General features: G+C 43.6%; 1 protein-coding gene and 1 long non-coding RNA gene across 4 annotated transcripts in view; one reads left to right on the forward strand and one right to left on the reverse strand.

Moving 5' to 3' along the window:
• Positions 1-2,155: 2,155 nt before the first annotated feature.
• Positions 2,156-9,819, reverse strand: LOC137154052 (uncharacterized). The gene is made up of 3 exons (XR_010920048.1): positions 9,803-9,819; positions 2,896-3,043; positions 2,156-2,224 (listed from the first exon to the last, which is right to left on the reverse strand). It is a non-coding gene; the product is annotated as an uncharacterized lncRNA (long non-coding RNA).
• A 3,306-nt stretch (positions 9,820-13,125) lies between these two features.
• The window catches only part of SH3BP4 (SH3 domain binding protein 4), a 99,585-nt gene continuing 87,981 nt past the window's right edge, over positions 13,126-24,729 (forward strand). For 2 of the 3 annotated variants that reach the window (XM_067548610.1, XM_067548614.1), the window contains exon 1: positions 13,126-13,255. The gene's annotated coding sequence lies outside the window, so the exon portion shown is untranslated. The remainder of the gene's footprint in view (positions 13,256-24,729) is intronic. The other variant, XM_067548611.1, reaches the window with a different exon arrangement.

Consider the following 24,729-nt stretch of genomic DNA (forward strand, 5'->3'; position numbering starts at 1 on the left):
CTAATTAATAATTACGTGAAATAAAGGCAATGTAACAGACTTAATCTATTTTAAATTCAATTTATTAAGAAGTTCTGCTTAAATAATTGATCGGCACCACAGGGAAATGGTGTGCTAGAAAGTCCTCAATCAACTTTAGCACGGAGTTTCGCTAAGCTTATTTGTGGTTTCTTATAAACACCTGGGCTTGTTATAGCATCCTGTTTGAGCCTAATTGCTCTAAAGTATCACTTCCTGAACTGTTCCCAACAAGGGAAACGCAAATGTCATGTTTCCAAAGGTGAAACGGTTCTAAAACTGGGAAGCAGAGTACGGAAATTTAACTAGTCCAGGGTTCTATGCCTTTTGGAGTCTAGTATTTAAACTTCTGTTTCCTGACATTATGCTCGGTAACATGGGTATTGTTGTTCCCAGTGTGGCCAGATGGCAAGTGTGATTAAAATTGGGACAGGAGGGTGGGGGATAATAGGCCCGATATAAGACAAAGCCCCGAATATTGGGACTGTCCCTATCAAATTGGGACATCTGGTCACCCTGTTCCATACTTTCCAGGGAAAGGTTAAGCACCCCTGAAATTGTCCTCATAAAGAAAGGACATGAAGTTGGAAGCCAGGAAAAGCAGACCGGATGTTCTCAGCACACACGCTGCCTTTTGATCTGGCTAACAGGGTGTTGGGTAGGAAGGGCTGCAGAAGCATGCAGAACTTGGGAGGAATTTGCTCGTCTGGAGTAACCGGATTCCATGTTAGTGTAACCCACCCTAGCAGACTGATCCAGTGTGGATTAACATCAACAGGAGATTTTCACTGGGCTTCTGTGCCCCTGAGAGAGTGTGGGTCTTTGCTCCCTCTAGTGGCTGGCCTACAGAGGGGGATAAGAGTCTACTACAGCTACATGCTACAGGGGTTGCTTCTTTACCTCAAGCAAGTGATACTTTCTTCTGATCCAACAGCACATTATACAAGGCATAAACATCTTAATAGTAAAACAATCAACAATGGGTGGAACATTATGGATAATATTCCTCTGGCTGTGAGTGACCATCCCATAAATAAATCACCCCATTCATAAATAAGCTTACTGGTCTTTTTTGTAAAACACAGATCACATCATGTCCACCAGAGCATCAGGGAGGGGTGCAGAGTCAGTCAAAGGTTGAGCAAGAGGCTCCCCATCCCTCCTGGTTTAGTTAATTAAAATTTTCCCATACAGTTCTTCTCCTTAAAAGGTCACTTTTTATAGAAGAGGGCCTTTATGTAACTGCCGTCACATGTATTCTGGATGCACCAGAGCTGTGATCCAATGAAAGCTCAAGGCTCTCAGTTGAGACTGGGCAAATGATCTTCTTGTTGGCATCCCATACTCAGCACACCACATCAGCAACTGACAAGCAGTCATCTCCACCTAACTCCCATTCGAGATAGGGGTGACAAGTTCAATATATTCCCTTCCAGGATAGAGCGAGGGTGGCAGTAGCCACTGGCTTATCTGTCAGGGAACTTGTAGTTGCCAAATTTTGCACCAGATCCAGCATGCCGTTAGCTGGTAAAGAGGATTGCTATTATTTGGAATCCCAAAATCACTACAGTAGGGCGCAAGGCCAAATTCAAGATTCCCATGCCAGTGGGGAGCCATTGCAACAATACTTCCCACCACTCATGTTTTAGATCCTGGCCAATTCTTGCAAATACCCACTTTGACATTATGAGACACACCATGACTCTGTGCCCTTCCTGTTTGGCAGTGCAGCTGGTTCTGCAAATTAGGATGTACAAGCAACATTTGTAACACAGTCAAATTCATTCCAAGTAGTGCAGGATTCACAGCAGAATAAGAAGTATACATCACTTTTAACTGATTGTATCTAGGTTCAGGCACTTGAAATTCAAAATCACATCCCCTAATCGCTACAGTACTACAAAAACATCTATTTTCGTGAGGATTATAATCTACTTGATGAATGTATTTATCAAGAAGCATAGAACAGCAGCTTCTGAGACACACACAGTGATTACCTACATACACAAACAGAGATACCAGTGGCAAAAGAGTTAATAGCATAGTGGCATTTGTCTCATGGTTTCCAAACATGCATCCTGTGGCTAGATGGCATTCGTATTTAATTTCACTTTAAAAAAAAAAAAAAAAAACAGGCTTCCAATTTTACTGGGTTTTTTTATCTTTTCTTTTAGCCGTTTTGCTGGCGCCAGCTTTTCCTGAAGTTCTGAAAGATAAAAAGAACATTTTTTCTACCCCCTTTGCGGGGGGTGGCAGATTATTGCTTAAAATACCCCTTTCTTTTACAAATCTCCTTTCAGATTGCAGGCAAAACAGAGGAACTACCCTCCTATTTTCCTGTGTTTTTGTTCTATAGGCAGGCCAGGTTTGTAATGGCTTCTACCTTCTAAGGTTTTAGGGTGAATCTTCCTTTTTTTTTTAATTCATGAAATTCATGAGGTGGTGTACCTCAGTTTCCATTTTTATACAGCAGGCCAGGTTTGTAATGTTTTATCTGCTGTGCCAAGTTTTAAGATTATCTACAGGTAATAGCTGAGAAGTATCATTAACATAAGGCTTTTTAACATGAGGTGTTTTTTCAGTTACTATTTTCCCCCAAAAAACTATACACATTATATATTATTACAGAGTTACTCATTAATATTAAATTTATTTCAAGGTTGCATAATAACAATAACATTAGCATCAAATGTATTACAAGGGGGTGTTTGTAAGTTATCTTGTTATACCATGCCTTTTATTTAGACAATTTTTCTCTGAGGTCAGTGTGTTCAATATCCTTTTGGAATCTGCGTAGGCTTTAATTTCATTACATCCTTGGAGTTCTGGTGGGGTAAGTTTGTAAGGGACTCTTGTTAGGTTGGACTTGTTTCTTACCTTTCTTTTGTGTCCATTATCTGCATGCAGCCCCTTTGCACTACCATCTCTGGGCAGTTCTCTTCTTTCCTTATCAGCTATGTAATTTGCATCAACAGACACCACAGGTTGTTGTCAGTTTTTGTTTGTTCTTAAAGCACACAGTGATCTGAAAAAGAAAACACAATGTATCCTAACTCCCTTTTGAGCCATTATAGGTTTTTAATTAAGTAGCATGTTTGGTTTACATTTCTTTTAACCCTTCTGCAATATAGACTGCATATAACATGGGAAAATGCACATTTCTTTTCTTTCATAGTTTAACTTCTCTATAACATTATATTAACCATATCAATTTTTTACATAAGGTTTTGTTTTGTGCTTAGAGTTTTCATGTACCTTTCCCAAAGTGATAGTTTGAGTACTCAGAGTCACCTTAAAGTTCAATGGGGATTTTGGGTTTTTTTAAACATTGCTTTTCTGTGCATCTTACCCCTGATGTTGCTCCAAGGGGACACTTTCCATTTAATTTCTTATTATTTTACTGCAGCTCTGATCTGCTATTTTGTTACCAAAAACAAAAAGAATCCATAATCTTTTCTTATTCTCCTGTTTTTGGCTTCCTCTCCGCAGCCATGGCCACATTCTTTGGTCCTTATTTTAAAAGATATTAAGCCTATAAAGCATTGAGGTACCTCTCAAGGGTTAAATGCTGAATAACAATGCCAAACAGCACTAATTTACCTGTGTCTGGTAAAAAAGTGTCAGTTTTGCAACTTTAAATGAAAGATTCAAATGGAGTTATAGTGGCATTATTTAAAAAACAAACAAACAAACAAAAACCCCAAAACCAATTCATCTTAAGCTTACAAAACAGAGTTTTATAAACCAGGTCCTTAAAACCTTACAGATTTACACAATATATTTGCACACACAAATTCTTTTTTTGCCCCTTGCACCGATCTAATTATTTTTATACAGCTGTACACACATATTCCCTTTTATATATTTGGAGGCAGTTAAGTTCCAATGAAAACCTTTTTTTCCTTTAGGGATTTCAACTAAATCATCCATATTCAAATGATTTTAGTCAGAATTCACAGACCAGTCCTTTTGAAAAAAGGGCCCATTTTTTTTCTTCAGAATGGCTGCAAAGAGACCAAGAATTCTTTTCCTATAACACTTCCCACAACTTTCAACTGCAATTCACTTAACTCTTCTCTTTTCCTTTAAATCACTTACTTTTGCCTTCAATTTACTATATCTTAGCATTATTATGTTATTCCTTGCTGCCATAGATTTTAATATTTCACTGGCAGCATGGTTTTGTAATCTTAAACTCTCCATTCTCTTACACGGAGTACTGTGTCTATCAGCCACTGTTTGTACTGAACTGATTCTAACATATTTTATTCATTTCTTAAGGTGGCATATTGTTCTTGTAAAACCCGAGCCACCAAGTACCATCTTTGCAACACAGGTGCCTTAGTCTATGCTTTGTCAAAAAGCTATTTACATTCAAAAGGTATCCAAAGTTCCATCAAAATCTCAGAAAAACAGAAGTACAAGGGGGGAAGGGAGGAGGGAGGAAGAGAGAGAAATGCAGTAGCAGAGGAAGAAGAAAAACCTAAGCCAAGAAAAGTATAGACAGTAACAACAGATCTGGAAGTGGGGCTCCATTGGCCAGAGCGCTGAACCCACACCTCGCCCCTATCCTGACTACATTAAATGACAGTGGCTCTGGTGTCCAGGGCTGTGCCCAAACCTTTGCAAAATCTGTTTAAAAGGTGTAATTTCTTGTACAAAAGGCAGCGCTTCCTGCTTTTCATTGGGAATATTTCTAGACTGTGTTTTCTTAAATATTTTCCCCAATAAAACACGAACAACAACTAACAATGAGCTAAAACTTGTATATGTGTGTGTGTGTATATATACATATATATATATATAATATCAACTCCTGGAAGAGCAGCAACTAACTCCTGGAAGAACAATTTTGATATCAACTCCTGGAAGAGCAATAACAACAGTAATAACACCCAAACCTAAACTCCTATATACTTCAGAGTTTGCCTGGTTAACCTGGTTGCAACAATAATAACACCCAGACTCCTGTGTCCTTCAGAGTCAAGGTGAACAAACTCCTATATCCTTCAGAGTTTGTCTGGTTAACCGAAAAGAAAAACAAACAAACAAACAAACACATTCTTAGATCTTCCTCTATATTGCCAGGCTTACTAAAGCTGGCAGTGTGCACACCTGTTTTTACAATAATCGTGGGATACTACAATGCTCTCCCTTTCCCAATTCTCCACCAAAATGTTATACTTGTAAAAGAAAAAGCTAGCAGGATCTTATTCAGGGGGACAAGACAATACGCTGCGTTTATTGTAAATGTAAGAATATCAGAGAGCAGTCTCACACACACATTCATACCCAAGAAGTTTTGCAAGCTGGTGTGATATAATTACCAGTCCTTTTCTGCGTTGCTTGAGCCAGGCTAGTGGCCAACTAGACTGGGCACGAGGAAGGAGCCGGGCCTTTGTTGGTCACGAATCTGATGCGCCAGATGACAATTACAGAATGAGACCCAAAATTTCCATGTTCTTACTCCATCTCTTAAACTTGCTGGCTCTCATGTAAGTCTATGGGCCTTGCTGTGTCATGCTGCCTCTAGGTTCAGTATGGTTGTTAATCACCAGCTAATTGCAAGCATGACTATTCTCTTATTTCTGTACTTTGTCTGTTCCCAGAGTGGATCCTTCTATACTCTAGGGTCATTGATTTGCATTCTTTGTCCTTCAGGGCTAGGATGGCAGTCGTGTCTTTACTCCCCTTTCTGTTTAGGTTAGAGCAGTTTAGGTTGGGTCTTTTTATGCCCTGCACATACAATCCTCACTCACACACACAAAGAGAATTCATCAAGATATTTTTAGGTTCAATAGTACAAGTTTCAGGGAAGAGCTCACTTCAAGAAGCTAACAAGATGGAGTCCACTTATACCACACTAAACAGTACTATACCCTTATCATAACAGTAAAGGAAAAATCTATATCTACCTTTATCTCATTTATAAACCAAGGAGTCTACATCTGATTCATTTGCACAGCTCCTGGGGATGGCTTCCATGAGGACCTGCCACTGAAAATCAGGCTAAATGTGGCGTCTCGTGCTGCATGCGCAACACCGAAGCATACAAAGTTAGGGGTTGATCAAATATCCAGTGACGTTAGTGCTGCGTTTTTCCACTGACTTCAATGCCTGGGAATCAACTCTGAGTGAATGCTGTTGGTCTTCATACCCCACTATCCCAGCTTCTTGGTACGTCGCTGTTTCACTGATGTCACCACAGCAGGGACCCCATAAACAACGCTGATTATCTCAATTTCTCTCCCATTTGACAAAGATGGCATTTCCTCCCCGACAGAACTGTTGTTTCATGCTGCAGGAACAACCTTTCTGAGTTATGTCTGACACCTCCGATGCGACAGCTGGTTCTTGGGTTGTCTCTGCAATTCTCATTTCCTTCTGTTTCTAGGCTCTGCATTGTTTCTACCTTTATTTTCCCAAGTGCTCCCACTGTCTTTTTGGAGTGCATTCTACACGGGGGGAGCATGCTCATCCCTAGCATTTGCCATCAGAGTGTTGTGTATTTCAGTGACACTTTACACCAGAAAGGCTCTCGTGATTCTGGACATTCTGTTTCTTTTAGCTCTTCTGTCATATAGAGGTAGCCAATTTGGAACATTTAATTATAGCCTAGGTAGCTCTATTTGGTTTTCAGCCTCATTCAAGCATGGCTACATTTTCCATGCTACCCAAATGGCTCTATAAATTCTAATTTGCTTAGATTGCTCTTAGTCATTATCTGAATCTAAGTCTCTGAAAGGAAGCAAAATCACCTTGGCATTGTATAAAAAGTGTCTAGTATATAATATTTAATTTGCCTTTGTGGTTTTAATTATGGGAGAGATATTTTTCTCTGCTGCCTGTTAAAACACATCTAAGGTATGATCCTGCAAAGTACTGACCATTCCGGCACATAATATAAGTACACGAGTAGACCCATTGACTTTACATCTGGCTTAAAATTCATCAAGGGCTTCAATACTTTGCTGGATCACGCCCAGAGAACTCAAGATCAAGCTTTTGCTCCCTAACTAGTTTGCTCTAGAAAAGTACCAAGGAATGCTGGGTACTTTGAAGGCAATCTACAACGGAAAAGGAGAGGACATCATAGAATCATAGAAGATGAGAGTTGGAAGGGACCTCAGGAGGTTATTTAGTCCAACCCCCTGGTCAAAGCAGGAGCAACCCTGACTAAATCATCTCAGCCAGGGCTTTGTCAAGCTGGGCCTTAAAGACCTCTAAGAATGGAGACTCCACCACCTCCCTAGGTAACCCATTGCAATGCTTCACCACCATCCTAGGGAAAAAGCTTTTTCCTAATGTCCAACCTAGACCTCCCCCACTGCAACTTGAGACCATTGCTCCTTGTTCTGTCATCTGCTACCACTAAGAACAGCCTAGCTCCATCCTCCCTGGAACCCTCTTCAGGTAGTTAAAGCCTGTTATCAAATCCCCCCTCATTCTTCTCTTCTGCAGACTAAATAAGCCTAGTTCCCTCAGCCTCTCCTCATAAGTCATGTGCTCCAGCCCCCTAATCATTTTTGTTGCCCTCCACAGACTTAGGCCTGTGTTTGTTTATTTGGGAAGAATAAAGACATGATTTTCTTCACACACACACACAAAATGTTCCACTGCTTGTTTATTGCATTGGAAATTCATGTCTTGCAAACACTATTTTTCCTGGAAGACACTATGGATGACTAGAGAATTAGTAGGGTTATGACATCATAAATAGCATATTTTTATTATTTATGTGTATTTATCATGGTGCCTATGAGCCCAACCACGGACCCAGACCCCATTGTGCTAGGTGCTGTATTAACACAGGACACAAAGACAATCTCTGCCCCAAGGAACTTACAATTTAAGTATAAGACAAGAGACGGATACAGATTGAAGGGGGAATACAAGGAAACAAAGAGATAATATTGGTCAGCAAGATAGGCAGTGGTCTGCGCATACGTCAGAGAAGTGAAACCTGATTAATTTAAAGAGAAAGTGATTTTTGCACTAAGTATTTGAAACTGGTTGGGTCTGACTCTGATTTGTACCGAGGCCTCTCCACACCACTCCGTTATTGCCAACCCCGAACATTCAAAAATCACGAGTCAAGTATCAGAAAATCATGGGACTGGCTTTAAAAGTCATGAGACTTAAAAACCAAACCAAACCATGCATTTGGGTTATTTATTATTATTTTATTATTATTTTATTATTTATTATTATGCATCCAGGGTTCACATTTTCAAGCTTTTCTCTGCAGCCATGAAAGTTAGAAACTTACTTTTATTTTTTAATGAAAGCTGAGATTCTTCCATAATCACATAACTCCAGGACTGGGACTTTAAGAAAAACACCAAGATGGCTGTGTAGCCACTGACAGAATAAAGGGGCCTTAAATTGGGAACAGATTATATGAACACGCACTCTCAGGTTCCATGACCCTGCGTAAAGAGGCCTTATGGTAGAAGAGACTCTGACACTTTATTTGTGTTTAATGCAAATGCCTTGAAAAAAACAGCTGGAAGAAATACTATTTTGTGGGTGATGTGCTGAATCACAGCTGCATCACTGTGATCTCCCTGTTGACTCTTTTAAAGAAACATTTCAGGTGTTACTCTTTGCCTCCGCAATCAACCTGATCACAGCATTAGCTTTCTTAGCCCCTTGAATATACTAACTTGGCTAAATTTGAGTTCAAACCTCACAGCTCTGAAAGAATGGGATCAGATCAGGAAGACAGTAACTCTGTTGCCAACTCTCATGTTTTTACCACGAGTCTCATGATATTTGGTGTTTTCCTTAAAGCCCAGGCTGCTGGAATGAAGTGATTATATGAGAATCCCAGCTTTCATTTTTTTAAAAAAATTGTATGTTTCAACCCCCCAGGGTTGTGGAGGAATGCCTGAAACATGACCCGAGTGCGACCCTAACAGCTCAGAAAACAGAAGGCAAATAAACAGACATCCAGATTTATTATTTTTAGACATCTCATGATTTTTGAGCCTATCTCGTGATTTTTATCATTTTTGACTGCTTGGAGTTGGCAATACTGTGCTAAGATGGTGGGTCTGGCCAACAAGGTCAGGCAAGAAGTTACCTTTAATTTAGCCCTGGTAGCGGACAGTAAGTTTTCAGCAATCAAAACGCCTCTGCAATCCTAATTGAAATTGTGGACAGATTTCAGAGACAACAGATAGCAGTGGGGGCAGGAGCATCAACGTCTGGATCAGCTCTAGCAGGCACACGTCATGTATCTTGGAGGAGAAAGCTACAGATGTTGAAACAAGATGCCTCCAATTCAGTATGAAATGCCTGGCTCCCCCCCAAGGATGGAAAATCCCTATCCAACAAGCGCTTTCTGAACAGATCCCAAGACCAGTGGGCCTAAAGGGAAAGAATAAATGAAAAATAGAGACAGCCCACCTGGTGCTAAATGCAGATGCAAGATGACATTCATGCCCAAAGTACAGGTAGGTGCCTCTATAACTTAATGGACAATAGACCTCATTGAGGGGCAGTACTGTCTAATGGACAGGGCACTGGATTAGCAGTCAGAAGACCAGGTTATGTACCTGTGTCTCTATCATTGACCTACTCTGTGACCTTGGGCAAGACGCTTCCCCTGCCTGTTTCCCCTCCCACTCTTTGCCTGCCTTGTCTATTTAGATTGTAAACTCTGGGTTATTTTGTTTTTCCACGGTGCCTAGCACATGAGAGCCCTGAGCTCGGTGTTACTGCAACACAAATAATGACTAATAGCAACATGGTCCTGATATTCACGATGATTAAGACTTACCTCTGACCAAGACTATTAGCTCGGGGTAAAAGCGTCTTTCAGATCTTGCTCAAGGATACATGTTACCTCACTGACACACCTGCACTCAGAAGTTTTGCCATGATCTAGTGTGTTGAATAGCGAACACACTAATCTCTCTCTTGGAGAGCTCTGCTGGAAACATACAAGAAGAACCCTGAACATGTTGCTGGGGAAAGCCACAAAGGGGTCCAAAGTTGGTTTAGAGCAGTGTTTCTCAATTAAATTTGGCCACGGAACCCTTTTGAACTCGATAAATAATTGCGGAATCCTGCAAACTCTTAACAGTATTTTTACATAGGGGGCCAAAAAAAAATGTTGAAATAAGCAAATTATATACAAACAACTAAGTCAGTCTTTCTCAATTAAATTTCCCCGCGGAACCCTTTAGGCTCCGCAGGGAAATTACACTCATACCCGATAACCTCTGCCGAAAAATCCGGGACATCTTCCCTTTTTCGGCGGCGCGGAGAACAGCTGCTCTCAGCGGCACGATGTCACTTTCTCGTGGAACCCTAACAGTGTTCCTGCGGAACACCAATTGAGAAACACTGGTTTAGAGGCACACCTCATGGCTGGTCCCAGCCTCTGGTGAATCTCTGATCTCAAGGCTAGATCCTCCTACCAAAGAGTTTCCTCCAGCTGACTCACCATTTTTAATCCTAGTGTTATGATTTTATTTATTTTGCTCAGTGCCATACCATGTCCATGTGCTATGGCCTGTGATATGCAAGGGGTCAGACTAGAGGATCTAATGGTCTCTTTTGGCCTTAAAAATCTATGAACAGTGATGACTCTTTCCAGACAAATGAAAGACAATGGGCCAAATTCTGCCCTCAGTTCTGCTGGGTTAAAGTCAGAATAATTCAAGTATTTGAGTTTATATTGCTTCCAGGCACCTAACGTGAAACTATCCCAGAGCTGTGGAAACACAATATCAGCTAGGTGCACCCACAGCTGCTTTGCAACACAAAAGGAAACAACTTACTTGTATGTATCGTAGTTTTTAAACACAAAGGCTCACGTGGCTCCTGAAAACAACTCACTACATTCAAATACTGTTCTCACTAGTTATTAATCCACATGAATTAACTGCTCTGTGGGCTGCCATCTCTGAGAGATATCGCAATCAATGCATTGGCATCATCTCTTTACCGCATTTGCTACTTTGTGTTTTAAATAAGCTCTTTTTAACGACACCAGTACTGGCTTTGCAGCCTGTGGATGATGGCACTGATCTAAACACAAGCATTCTGGAGATGCCTGCTCCTGGACATGGTTCCTGATAAATCCATGGGTACGCTGTGCTTCTCTAGGTAACTGCAGCCCATATTTGGAGGGGAAGGGGGCAGGAGTAAGGGTAGCAGCAGAATGTAACCAAATAAGGGGCTAGGCCAGAGCCTAGAGGCCTCCCCCCGGTGAGATCAGGCCTTCGTTGTTAGGCACTATACTGATGTAACCCACTGGCCAGTGTGCATTACATGTCCCCCTCTGAGCCCTGATCCACAGCTGCACCAGCTTAAGAGACTCATGCTTCTAGGTCTCACGGTCCCTGGGTCTAGCTACGGTGCAGATCATTCCTCCAAAACGCATCCATGCATTGCTGTACCACTTCTGCCCATGATCCACCCACAATACACTGCAAAAGCATTCATAGAGCCATGCAACTTGCAGCAGCAGCAAGAGGAATGGGATGTGCCCCCAGAAGTTTCAGTGCTGCACATGAGGTAGCAGAGTGCCAGTGTGAATGCAGGCATTACAGCAACTCGACTGTCATTCCACAGTATAGCTGCTATTGCTCATGATAGGTTGGACCAGGCAAGTAACTCGAGGGCACATCAACTGAGTGATCTCAGTAGTGAAGACATACCCACGCAAGAGACGGTCCCGGCTAAACTCCCAGATACATTAAGAGAACATTTTGAATGCAAACACCCCAGATCTGTTTTTAAGACCATTTGTTAAATTTACTGGCCAAGGCAACGACTTGACTCCAGAGGCTCTTGTGCATGCCCCTGGCATTTCCATTAACTGACTTTCATCAGGGGACCCTCTGCCACATAAATATTTGGAAGGTATTTGGTTTTTCTCCGGTGAAAATGAGCAATGAAAACAAGATTTTTTATTTGCTTTGAAATTTTTTGAGGGTGTCATTGTAGGTGTACAATGTTACATGGATGGAATCAGTTTTTAACCAATGTAAGTGTGTCCATAAAGAGATTTGAACTGGTTTAACTATATTGGTTTTAAAGACCATTTAAGTTAAACTAGTGCAACTATGTGTAGACAAGCCTGCACTCCATTCCTTGCTGCCCTCCTGCCTCAGGTGGTGGGAAGTAATCCACACTCTTCCCCGACACAGCTCACTGCCTCCTTGAGCTGGATGGCACACTGGTGTGGGCAGAGACACTTCTCAACAACACTCGCCTCCTCCTTCACCCAGGCTGCTCCACTGATTCTGGTGATGCAGGGAGAGGAGTAAGTAGTGGTCTCTGTCTGGGCAGATGAGCTGGCCAAAAATGATCCATCCATTTAATTAATTAACCAGAGAAAAGCTTTTGTAAGAGTTCCTGAAAAGGATTTGCAGGGATTTTTTTTTTAACAAAACTTTTTTTGCTCCTTCCTCCCCCTAATATTGTTCCCCTCTTTCTCCTTCTTTCCCTTTCTTCGGTTTTTCCATTGGAAAAGGTAGGGAAAGATTCCTGCGTCCCTTTCCTTGCACGGAACCCCCTGTGCACGGTTCCCCCTGCCTCTCCCTTGCAGTGGACTCGTGTGCACGGTACGTACGCCATCCTCTCCCTTGCACGGGCGCTCATGTATGCACGGTTCCCGTGTCCTCTCCCTTGCACGGGAGCTCGTGTACACGGTCCTCCACCCTTGCTCCCGTACGCATGGTTCCTGTGTCCTCCTCTCCCGTTCCTTGCACGGGGGCTCGTGTGCATCGGCTCCTTATCCTCGCCCTTGCACGGGGGCTCGTGTGTACTCCCCCCCTTCCTCTCCCTGGCAGGGGGCTCGTGTGCCCAGTTCCTGTGGCCCGCCCTTGCAGCGGGGCTCGCTCGGCTCACTATTCCAGCCTCTTCCCCTTTGCCCACTAGGATCCCTCCCGCCACTCCAAACACCTAGCTCTGGCGCGGGGCAGGGTGATTAGTACCCACCCCCTCCCCCCGCCCCGCACGTGGGCGCCGTGCAGCCCGCTCCGCCCCCGCCAGCTCCGGGCCCTGCTGCGAGTGGCCGCGGCCGGCACCGCCCCCTGCCTGCCCCTCCCGTGACATCAGCGCGGCGCGGCTCCCTCCAGCGGGCCGGTTGGAGCAGAGTGGGCCGAGGTTGGCTGAGGCGCGGCGGGACGGGGCGGAGCTGAGCGGGGCCGCTGTTCCCCCGCGCGCTGGGCACCGCGCGACCGGGCACCGCGGCCATCGCAGGGAGTAGCCGCGCGGGGTAAGACGGGAGCACCCGGCCTGATTCGGAGCGTGCTCCGGGCTGGTGTGAACGGGGAGGGAGCGGCTGGAGCTAGTGCAGCTGCTGGGCGACGAACGGGGAGTCGCTCGCTCGTTGGAGTCAGGCAGGGCTGTAAGTGAGGAGTCTGCTGGGCTGTAAGTGGGGAGTTGGGGCTGGTGTAAACGGGGAGTAGGTTAATCTGGAGTTAGGGCAGTTGCTGGGCTGTAAGTGGGGAGGAAACTCTCTTGGAGGGCCTGGGCTCGTGTTAAAGGAGGGGAGAGACCGGACAGTCCGTGCCGCTGTTGTGCCTCGTGAATGGGGGCTAAAGTCCCTGCCGTGAGGCTGGTGTAAACAGGGAGGAAGGTGATTCGGTGCAGCGAGGGGGTGTGGGGCTCTCAGAGCTTCTGTTGCTGGCTTCCCCTGTCTCTGGTGCGGGGTCTCCAGGGTCAGACTCCGTTGTTTTATTCCCCCTCTCCCATCCCCCTGTCATGTGAAGCTGGTCTCAGTGCTCGAGCAAACCCAAAGGAGGGGGCGTGGGCTGGATTTACTGGCTGCCCAGGGGGTGTTATGGGAGCTTCGTTTCCCCCACCCTCAAAATTCCCCTTCCCTGCTCCCCGGTCAGTGCCCTGCCCATGTTTTAAACCAGTTTTATTTCCCCATCATTCGTGGCTCCAGCGCTAGGATAGCTTCCTTGCTTCCCCAAGTGCTCCGGCTGTCCCCAGTTCCAGCCCCTGATCTCAGCGAAATGCAATGCAATGATCTCCCTTCCTTTGCAGGAGGGATTTGGGAGGTAATTCTCCCGGTGGCGTGGCTGCTGGCTCTGGTTTCTATTACCCTCCTGGGGATAGAGGAGAGATGTTGCATGGAGAGCTCTGCGGGTTCTCTGGGCTGAACACCTGAAATCTTCACCCGGGATGGGTTTTCCCAGGTTTATCTGCTTGGAAACCTGGTGTTTCCACTGTTCTTGGTTTTTACAGTGTTGCTAAAAAGTAATGCAGCATGTTCAACTTTTATCGCTGCTCAGCCTTGGTTTGCTTCAGTATTGCTGTGCTCCTAGTTATCCTCTCCTTTAAAATTCAGGAGAGTTATTGGTCTCTCCTGGTTAAAGGGAAAAAGGAAAAGGATTAAATCAGTCCCGCTAATAGTATTTTGAGTGCAATGAGCCAAAATAACAGATGTAAAACAAGGGGATAGCAGGGGGAGGGGAATCTCAGCTCATTGGCTAGTTTCACTGTAATCAAATCCATTTACACTAGTTGAGGATCTGCCCAGGGGTTTCTAAAATTATAGTCTGCTTCTTTATAAAAGGTGATTTGTGTGTTCAGAGGTTTGCTTTGTTTTGGAATCTTTATAAGGAAGGGAACTCTTCAGTTTTCAAAAGAAAACAAACCAATCCTGCCTGGCCTAACTACACCTTTACACGTGAGTGGCATGACAAAAGTATATTCAGTAAATTTTCCTTATCTCTTGTCAAATTAAATAGCAGTGTATGGAAACAAACGCTGTATTGTGCTACTCTCGAGGCTCTTCATGTTTGCTTTGGAAATAGCAGGTTTTAGGTTTCCTCCAAAGCATTCATTTATTTAAAGGAAATGTATTTAAAGGAAATTAAAAATGTTAGTTTTCACACAGGGAAAATAGCTTTCTCATATTTGTGGAATAAATATTTTATGTTGCTGAAAGACCTGAAGTTTCTGTAGTAGTGCTGGAATGTTAAACCGTTTTAATTGCTAGCCGACATCTTACAGATGCTGTGTCAGTGTCATCTGCCTTGTCAGTAAACCTTATGACAGCAGTTGTTGAGTATATTAACTCTGTTCTATGCAGTAGAAGTTTTGCTGAGGATGCTCTAGGTCTGCTAGTTCTATGAAACACTCCTGTGGTCCTTTAATAGGAAAGGATGTTGCTTTGATACATATTCAGTTCTATCTGTTTCCTTTAACAAACAGTTACATTTTTGACAGGTTATCGCAATAAACATAATGTTGTCAAATGATTAAAGGGCCCTCCACATGGAACTATAGAGCTCCTGTTGCGTTCCTCTCCTGTGGTTAACCCTTTTATGGAGAAGGGCTGCTTTACAAATGGTTTATGAACACACTAACCCTAAAGAGAGAAGAGGCACTGCTGCTCAGTGGATGGGGTACTGGACTGAGAGTCAGGAGAACTAGGTTCTATTCCCAGCCCTGCCACTGGCCCTCCCAGGTGACCTTGGGCAAGTCATTTCACCTTGATGACTCTCTCCCCTGCCACGACTTCTGCCTTGTCTCCTTAAACTGAAAGGTGGGGTCTCTTATTGTTTGTACCTAGCACGGTGGGTCTTCCGTCTCAGTTGGAGTTTCTAGGTGCTGCTGTTACAGTAATTTTTATAGTAAGAAAAAGTTGGAATTCAGTGAAGATGCTAAAATGACCCAGGTTATTTCTTCACTTTGCATTTCTGAACAGACAGAGCAAATTCCAGATGTCTATACATTAGTGCGTGGCTCTTAAAAACTGGCCCGCCACTCCCAAATATTGTCCATCCTGTTCAGAAACCCCAACCTCTTGTTAAGACAAAATTTCCTGTGATCACTCCTTTGGCCAACTAGGTATGCTTTCCATCAGATCCCACAGGCACGTGCAGCTGTGAATACTGTTGCCAGGCACCTAATCATATTCTATTTGAGACTCAGAATTGGATTGAGCTATCTTTTGGTATCAGACTACAGGAAACATGGTAAACACTGACTAGGAGAGGCCCTTCAATAACAAAAGATGGTTCTTTCTAAAATGGTGTGAATTTGGAAACAAATGGCAATTCTTTTTATGATGTCTCTGACCCATGTTATGAATTGCATCTGAACAATTCAGGCCTAAGATTGAGAGGGCGGATCTGGTTTCTTCCTTATCTCTCAGCAATTTGGTATATCCCCTGTATTTCTGGTTTCTAGACTGTTGTACTGAATGTGCATAAGAAGCTGTTTTTCCATGGCTCCTGCTTGATCCAGCAATTCAGACAGTTACATTCTGCAGAACCTGCATTTACCCTTAGGAAATGGCACCTCATCTGTAGTTTGATTTGATGGCAAGATATTTAATTACAGCAGTGGCATTTGCCCTTCAGTTGTTTCTGTTGGTGTTGGAGGTGGAATAAATAATAGATCCTAAATGTGGAGTCGGATGGTGCTGGTGAAGCTCTCAGTCCTGTTCAGAAGTTTGGGGTGCACTTTTTGAAGTCACCTTGGAGCCTTCACCTGTTCCTGGAACTTGGAAACTTTTTAAAATGGTTTGAATGGTTTGATTTATTTTGTTTTTCCTCCCCTTTCTGTTTCTCAGAACTCAATAGCTTTTAATTTGGTCATTTCATGTGTCATCCATAAAAGGGAAAGCAGAAGAATTGTGGACAATAGACTTCTTAAGGGCCCCTGGAATAGCAGAGGGGTGCCCCGATCAGCCTGTACTTTGCACTGAATTGCTGGGTATTCATGTTGCAAGTGGGAGTTTTGTACTCAAGGCCAAAAGCAAAGAGTAAAAGCACTGAAAAAAGTGGGAACTGCTGAATTTTGTCATCAGAGCCTGAAGTTGTTGCCTGTTCAGGTATGGTGGCTTTGAAGCGGGGAGAAGTGGCCAGCAGGCTAGGGGTGGATGGGAGGGTGGTTTTTTCATGTGTTACTGGGGATTTATATCTGAACAAGGCAGACCGTTTGCATTAAGGATTTACTATAGAGAGGTTGGATGCTTTTGTGGTTATTTACTTAGTGCCCAGAATAATACTAGCTTCTTTGCAGATAAGTAGAATAGACACAGGCTCTCTCTCCCCTGAAGAGTACGTGTGCTCATGGCCTGTGCCAGAACCCATTGGAGTCAGCTGGAATTCTTCAATTAACTTCAGTGGGCTTTGGTTTGCCTCCTAATTACAGACATGCCCCAACAAGCAGCCTGAGACAGAATGGGCTGCAGTGATATGGCTGTGGGGCTGTGCATGTTTTCACGCCTATTTCTTGACACTTTTATTATACATTAAATGTTGGCATGCACGCTACTCAGTCACCTTCCATGTTTCTGCTAACCCATTTCAATGGGGCAGGAGTTGTTCTGCTGCTGTCTGTGCTACACTAGGGAAAGCGCTCCCATAAAGGACTCTCTGATTACTATCTCTTAGATTACCACGGCAGTTTGACATAAGTAGGGATTGTTCTCCCCCCTAACAAAAAGGGGGTTTGTATAAGGGCAGGATGATTCCCCCCCCCCCCCCCCCCCCAATGTTTCTTGCTGTGGTACTCCCGGAGTCCGCACACTGAACCAAACTTCTCCCAATGACACAGTGAATCTGTCCTCTTTGGCTTAGTTGTTGCTACTTCTTGGCAGTAGGGTGTCATGGAATGCGATAGGCATGTAAAAGATGCTTCCGGGTGTTGCTTGAAAAATAACTTTGTTTGCTAAATGCACAGGCAAAATCAGAGCCCGGGCCTGCAGTGCCTAATACAGTTGCTTCTTTTTCCTCCAGAGGAACAGAACTACCTTGGAATCCAACCCTCAGAGCAGAGGCTGTGGGGATAGATTGCACTGTGACGCAGAAATGCACATCTAGGAAACAGGCCTTGCACAATACCCTGAGGATAGATTAAAGGCAGGTTCTGTCTGAGGTAATCTCTGCCAACTGGGTGAAGCTTACCTGTGGTGGGTGATGATCAGCTACTAAAATAAATGTCTCTCAAAAGCACCAATCTTAAAAGATATCAGTGCTTATCTGTTGCCCTCGATTGCCAACTGTTTGTTGCTTAGATTTAAGATGTCTTATCTCCTTCACTCTTTTATTTGCTTGATGATGATTAGTTCTTGTTAATGAAGGGTTTTGGGGCATGTGGTGAGAGACCATCCTTCTGTAGTAGACCTTGTGGACACTAGAAAAATAAGTCGACCTGACATGGATCGACTTACAGCCACCTCAGTAATTACTGCGGGGGCTCATGTCCACACTACCCTCCTTGGGTTGGTGGAGTGTATCCTCACCCGGAACACTTCCACTGATCTCAGAGGGGCAGTGTGGGGAGCTGAGAGCCCCACAGGCACCCGGGCTCCCGGTAGGTGCCCTCCACTCCCCGTTTCCTGCCGGGAGCCAGCCTCAGGCTTCTCCTCTCCCGGTTTCCAGGGGCAAGGTGCCCAGGGCTTCTTGCCCCTGAAGAGTGGAGTCCAGCTGCCCTGGTTTCTTGGGGCAGCCTTGTCAAATTCCTGGCTTAGTGAAATTGACAAGGCTGCCCTTCTGAAGCCCCTTCCTGCCCTTGCAACCAGGAGAGGTGACATTGACAATAATGACAGCCTTACAGTTGATGTAAGGGACAGAGTGTCTACATTGATGCTGTGTTGCCCTAACTAAACTGAGCCAACAAAACCCTTACACCTATCGTTGAGGTGGTTTTATTATGTCGGAGTAGCAGGGGTGTTACATCGGTGGGAGGAGCATTTTACACCTCCTGTGTAAAACTCTCTAGTGTAGAGCAGCCCCATACAGTGGAGGCTTTGAGTTATAATTTCATTTCTGTAGTATAGTGTTCTACACCCAGTCACCTAGCCATCTGTGTAACTTCACTAGTGCTACTTGTGTGAATAAAGTCATGTACATGAAATCCAATTCAACAAGGTGCTTAAAGCTACGCCTGTGAGTAGGCTGCTTGGGTGAAATCCTGGCCACACAGAGATAAATGGCAAAAGAGTCATTGACTGCACTGGGTCAGGATTTGGCTCTTTGATGCCAGTGGGATTGCTTACCAGCTCGAAGCTACACCTGTGCACAGGTATCTTGCTTGAGTGTTTGCAGGATATTACACAGGGCCACATCTTCTGTGGATCTAAACTATCCTAGCTCTGGTGATGGCACCGTTCCTCTGTCAGTGAAGGACCAGAGCTGGAGTAATCTCCCTGAGGTATGCATAGAGGTTGAAATAGCAGCCTGGCATTGTCTTCCCAAAGCAACTTTTCTCTTAATTTGCTTATTTATGATATTGACCTCACCCACCTTGTCTCTGAAGTATCCCAAGGTACCAACACAGCTACAAGATCTCTGAGAAGTTTTAATTTATGCACGGTTGACAGCTAAATTTCGTTTGCTGCTAGCTTTAAAATCTGCTTTGTTTAGACAAAGTGTACCATTAATGCAAACTGGGTGGGGTGGGATGGGTGAGAACTTGCTTTGGAAATTTTTGCTGTGTTCTGAGTCCCACGCAGGAGGACTGTCATCTTCTGTACACTGTGTGGGGACTGCTCCAAAGCTAATGAGTGTCCTTCTGTAACCCACTGGTCAGTGGGTGTCACCAGCGTGCTCTCTGTGCCTCTTCCGAAGAGGCTATTAGTCTCTTACTGCTCTCAACTTGAGAGCCTCGCTTAAGCTGTCGAGATTCCTGCTTTAGTTTGGAGGTGCCTTGTCTAATCCTTGGTGTCAGCTAAGGTGGCAGTTGCTGTGTTTTCATTAACTCTGGGTCAGACCCTCATTATACTTTTGCCAGGTCCTGCTGGCGTGATGCATGTGCTATGGAGCTGTCAAGAGAAGCTCTTCTTCCTTCACTCTAGCTTTCCAAGAGAGGGTTCACCCTGTTAAATAGCAGTAATTTAGAGTAGCTATACAGGCAATTCATAGCCTAGGAGTGCCAGAGAAATAGCATCCTTCTGTCTATAGACTGCTAGAGAAATAGTCTGGTTGACTCAGGGAAAAGATCTGAGAGCCATCCTAGGTAGCTCAGTGCAGGTGTGTGGCCAGTGTGCAGCAGCTGTTAAAGCAACCATGCTGTGCCTGGATTCACTAAAAATGGACCAGAGAATAAGGCAGTTATCTGGTGCCCTGTAGACTGACAGGTTTGGCTGTAATCTGAATATTGTGCTGAGTTCAGGTTACCTTGCCTCCTGAAATGCATAAAAGATTGAAAAGACATGCTTGCAGAAAAGCAAATAGCATGATTAGAGCCATGACTGAGTTTGTATACTGTGTAATAAGATCACAAAATTGGGATTAATTAGCCTAGAAAGAGAACTTGTTTGAGGGAGGGGGAAGTAATGAAGGGCATAGCAACGGGGGCCCACTGCTGTTTCTCAGTGCACAATGCAAGGGGTCACTCAGTGAAGCTGCAAGCCATTACATCCGAAACTAGCAGAAAGAACCACTTTTCAAATCCACCAATTCAATGTATTATTAGGGGAAGCTATTCCGTTGGTCCACCACTTGATTGTCGAGGTATAAGTGTTGCCTACCTTTTGTGTTACTCCTTAGGGAGTCTAGTAACATTAGGCAGAAGATGTGATGGAGAAATCAAGAGAAGATGCAGCTTGCAAAAAAGGTATCCATCAACATCCAAAGACTTCTGTGGTGTTCAGTTAAAAGTACACATTTTCATTAGATTGCTGCAATGCTGTAAGCAGTCATCCCTCCTCTATGGATGCGAATGCTGCACACTGAGACGCGCCTCGGAGCGTTTGAGTTTCAGTGTTAAAAAGTGCTCAGGTGAGACAGTTAGGTGAAAGAATAACCTCTTTTGGTGGTGGTGACCCTCTGCCGTGGAACGCTTGCAGCTGTGTGAGCTGTTACCCCTGTGTGTCCTCACTTTTTTTAATCAGCAGATCTCAAAGCACACTACAAAGGAGGTCTGCGTCATTATCCCCACTTATAAATGGGGAAACTGAGGCACACAGCAGGGACATGACTTGCCTGACATCACCCAGCAAGCCAATGGCAGAGCTGGGAATAGAACTCACATCTTCCAAGTACCAGCTCAGTGCTCTAGCCACACTGCCTTCCCTTGGTAGAAAGGGAAGTCTAATTTTGCTGTTTATGGCATAACTTTATTGTGTGCAAGGTTTCAGAAGTAATTTGTTCCTGTCTCCTGGCTTTTCATAAGTGGGTAGGTGCATGAATTGGAAGACTCTGCTGTTTAAATAGAATTGCTGTTATTTTTAATCAAATAAACATCAGTATAGTACATTATGAAGTGATCAAACCTAGTCCTTGATTGTGTGCTCGACAACATAATTATATTTTCCCTTTAAGCAGAAATCAGTTTGTAAAGCAGAAAACAGTTTTTAACTTGCTGGGATTATTCAGATGAGACTGTTTAATCTAATTCTTTAATAATACCATATTATTTTAAAAAATACAATACAATTAATGAAAGGCGTCTTATGTTTAAATGTAACATGTAAACCTTTCTGTGCTGAAGCAATTGATTTATGTATGAAATGCTACTTACGGAGTATTAGCGATCAGGAAAAATAAGAGCATCAACTAGTCTAGAAAAACATCTTCATACAGTTTTTTTTCGAGAAGGTATTGCAAATTGTATTGCATTCATATTTGGTACAAAGACTAGAAAATTTTGAAAGGGAGATGCCTTTGAAATAAATAGAAAAAAATACATACACAATCTTGGGTTCTGATGCTCTTGCTATATTTCTTTCTCACCCCCCCCCCCGCCCCCCCCATTTTAGTGCCTGAACTTTGCAAACAGCAGGCAAGCTGAATATTGTCCTACCTCAAGTAAGGACTCTGCTTGAACTTCATTGAAAAGGGTCTAACATTGTTCCAGAGCGCTGGGGTAGAGAGCTCTCAAGGTGGTTTTGAATAAAAACTGGAATGCTGGAGAAGCTTTTCAGAAACCGTGGCCAACACAGACAAGTGCAGTAGTTGCTGCTTGCATGCTATTCTCTACTGGCAGTGATATCTGAGAGAACACTTACCTACCGTTGTGACCCACTGGTGAATGGATGGTACAGGTCCCCCTCTGTGCCCAATCCACATTGGGCATGAGTCCGTCATAACATCAGCTCTAGGGAGCTTTTTCTGGGTCACTCAAGAGGTAGCAGCTCATCCTTCTAGTTCTGGAGATCCCTGGTTCAGTCCCTGGTATGTTGACTTAGTCAGTGACCGTCACAGTAGCATTGTGGGTAAACGTTGACTTCTTGGGGACTAACAAAACACGAGGATCAGTCCCAAAAACCTCTTTGTAGGTATTTTCAGGAGAAATTCTCATTCAGTTTTGTTAGTTAATCCAGCGTCTTTTGTCCTTATCTTCATATTGCTCCATCTCTTAATATAGTGAAGTCAGTGGGCCTTGCTGATTTACACCAACTAAGGATCCGTCCCTGTGTCTTGACAGAATAGCAGTGGCTACCTGAAGCATGCCAGGCCTGTGTGCTTTTATAAGGTGAGCTGGACTGCAGAGTAAAATGCTCATTGTGCAGTTACTGGGCCACTTCACTGTGCAACATTTCCCTGTGCAAAATATTTTGTTGTGATTGCCACTAGCATTGTTTGTTGCATGGCAATTATTTGAGGCCAGATTACATGCCAGATTTTGGCTGATTAATGGTGGAGGGGAACTGTGAAATGGTTGTGTACACGTCACTTCAGGCAACTGAGTTTGTTGCCATCTCATGGTGTGTGTGTGTGTGTGTGTGTGTGTGTGTGTGTGTGTTGGGGGTTTTTTTGGTGAGTTTTTGCAACATTTGGTGGCCATATTCAAGTTGCAGCTGCTAGGGCCAAGTGATGTCATCTTGCTTTTATTTTTGTAAAAGTTTGTTCCCTATGCTTGCAGAGATGAGCTTGCAAATTTGGACTGTGTGCACACTAAAGGCTCTAAATAGCAGGCAAATAAAAGACCCTAATGTTTTTCTTATGATTTTTTTGGGAGGCGAGGTCTGACATGTTTTTTTTTTTTTTTTTTTTTTTTTTTTTTTTTTTTAATGGGTTGAGGCTTGCTGTACTGGTACAAGCTCAGTGTCAAATATTCCTCTTCAAACTTGTCTGGAAATGCAGTGATCTGAAATGTCGCATGCTGCATCTCATCCAAAGATGGTGGTTTTTCTGGGATGCTTGGATAAAAATCAGAAAAGGAGTTTTAAAGTTAAGCAGCTGATTCTCCTCTCTTACACTAGTGTAGTTCCATTGAGTTCAGTGGGGCTGCTTTTGAGAGGAGAATCAAGCCCATGTTGTCTTCAAAAGACATCTGGCGTGATGTTGGTTTGTACTGTGGTATCATATGGGGCAGTAATTAAGGATCAAGGCTGCATTGTGCAAAGCACTTCACAGATACACACTGAATGTGTGTAACTTTAATTTGTATTAACATGTCTTGGTGTAGAAACTCCACATTTATTTTGTCTGCTTTTTGAGAAATGCTTTTTCAGTATTTCTGGGAGGTTCCTGGGGAAATCTGTGTGTGTATGAGTTTATATGTCGTTGTTACACACACAGAAATTTGTGATGCACTGATCTTAGGTAGGCAGGGGTGTGGTTAATGGGGGCGTACCGAGTTACTGTGCTGCTTAGGAATAATCTGCTGGTAACATGCTGTTTTAATTGTTTTTCCCACTTTTGCGCAATGAAAGGAGCAGCTTTACCATTGGATAGATGTGTTATGCTAAGTCTACAGTAGAAACTTTTACCGGAATAGTGATGTCAATTAGGGATATGATTTTTATTAATGACCTTTCTGTATTGGGAAAAGCCCTATTGTAGAGGCAACTTGCACTGTTATAAAAGTGCTTTTGCTGGTATACCCATTAAGTGGGCAAAATAAGGTATAAGGTAATGTAGGCTTGGAAGATTTAGATTTTCATTAATAAATATTGATAAAGGTTGATATCTCTGTACACATGCCACCCAGTGATGCTTGAAATTTACAGATAAGTAGCTCTAGAAAAATGCTACTTGAGAACTTTAGTGTTTGATTTACAGCTATTCACTTTGTAAATTTTGACATGTGAGGCTGATTATTTGTTTTAACAGCTATAAAGATTTGACTTCTTGACTCAGTGTTTGCTTTAACTGTCTGACCCCCCCCCCCCATCCTGCCCTATAATTTCCTGCAACTGTGAAAATTTAAATGCTTAAAAATGTGGATATTATTAATTGAAATGGTATATAAAAATTTAATTCTGCTGAGCCTCACTCTGCTGACAAAAGCACTCTTGTGCCTGTATGAACTGCAGCAACCCTCGGAGCTAAACCTTTGCTGGTATAGCTAAGGGTAGGTGAACACAGCAGCTGTGAGGAATAATTGATGACTTGGGCAGATGTCCATAGGCAAGCTTTTCTGGAGGTGAAAAGTGTGGCCGTGGCGATGGCTCAGACTAGAAACCCAGCTGCAGTTCCATCCTGGATTTGTGCTTGGTCAGCTACCTGAGCCGCCACCCATGCTGCCGTGGTCCTTTTTTGGCACCAGCTAGAGCAGATCTAGTGCATCTTGCATCTATCCATGCTGGGAATTACACCTCCCAGTTGCAATGTGGACGCACCACTTTCCCCCTAAAGCCTTTCTAGCATAGACCTGGCCAAGGTCAGGAGGGGTGGGAGCAAGTGACAAAGGATTATATGGCAGGGGAGAACAGAGTGGATCTCTTGATGCTTAGTTGGCAGCTAATCTAGTGGTTGGTTTTATTTATTTTTTTTCTTAAAGATGTGGAATGTTTGTAAGAAAAGCGTCTCCTTTGATTGGAGGAGGGGGTAGTTG

Source organism: Emydura macquarii, unplaced genomic scaffold, assembly GCF_026122565.2.
Source record: "Emydura macquarii macquarii isolate MOO-44397 ecotype Brisbane River unplaced genomic scaffold, CSIRO-AGI_Emac_v2 contig_1253, whole genome shotgun sequence".
Classification (NCBI taxonomy): domain Eukaryota; kingdom Metazoa; phylum Chordata; order Testudines; family Chelidae; genus Emydura; species Emydura macquarii.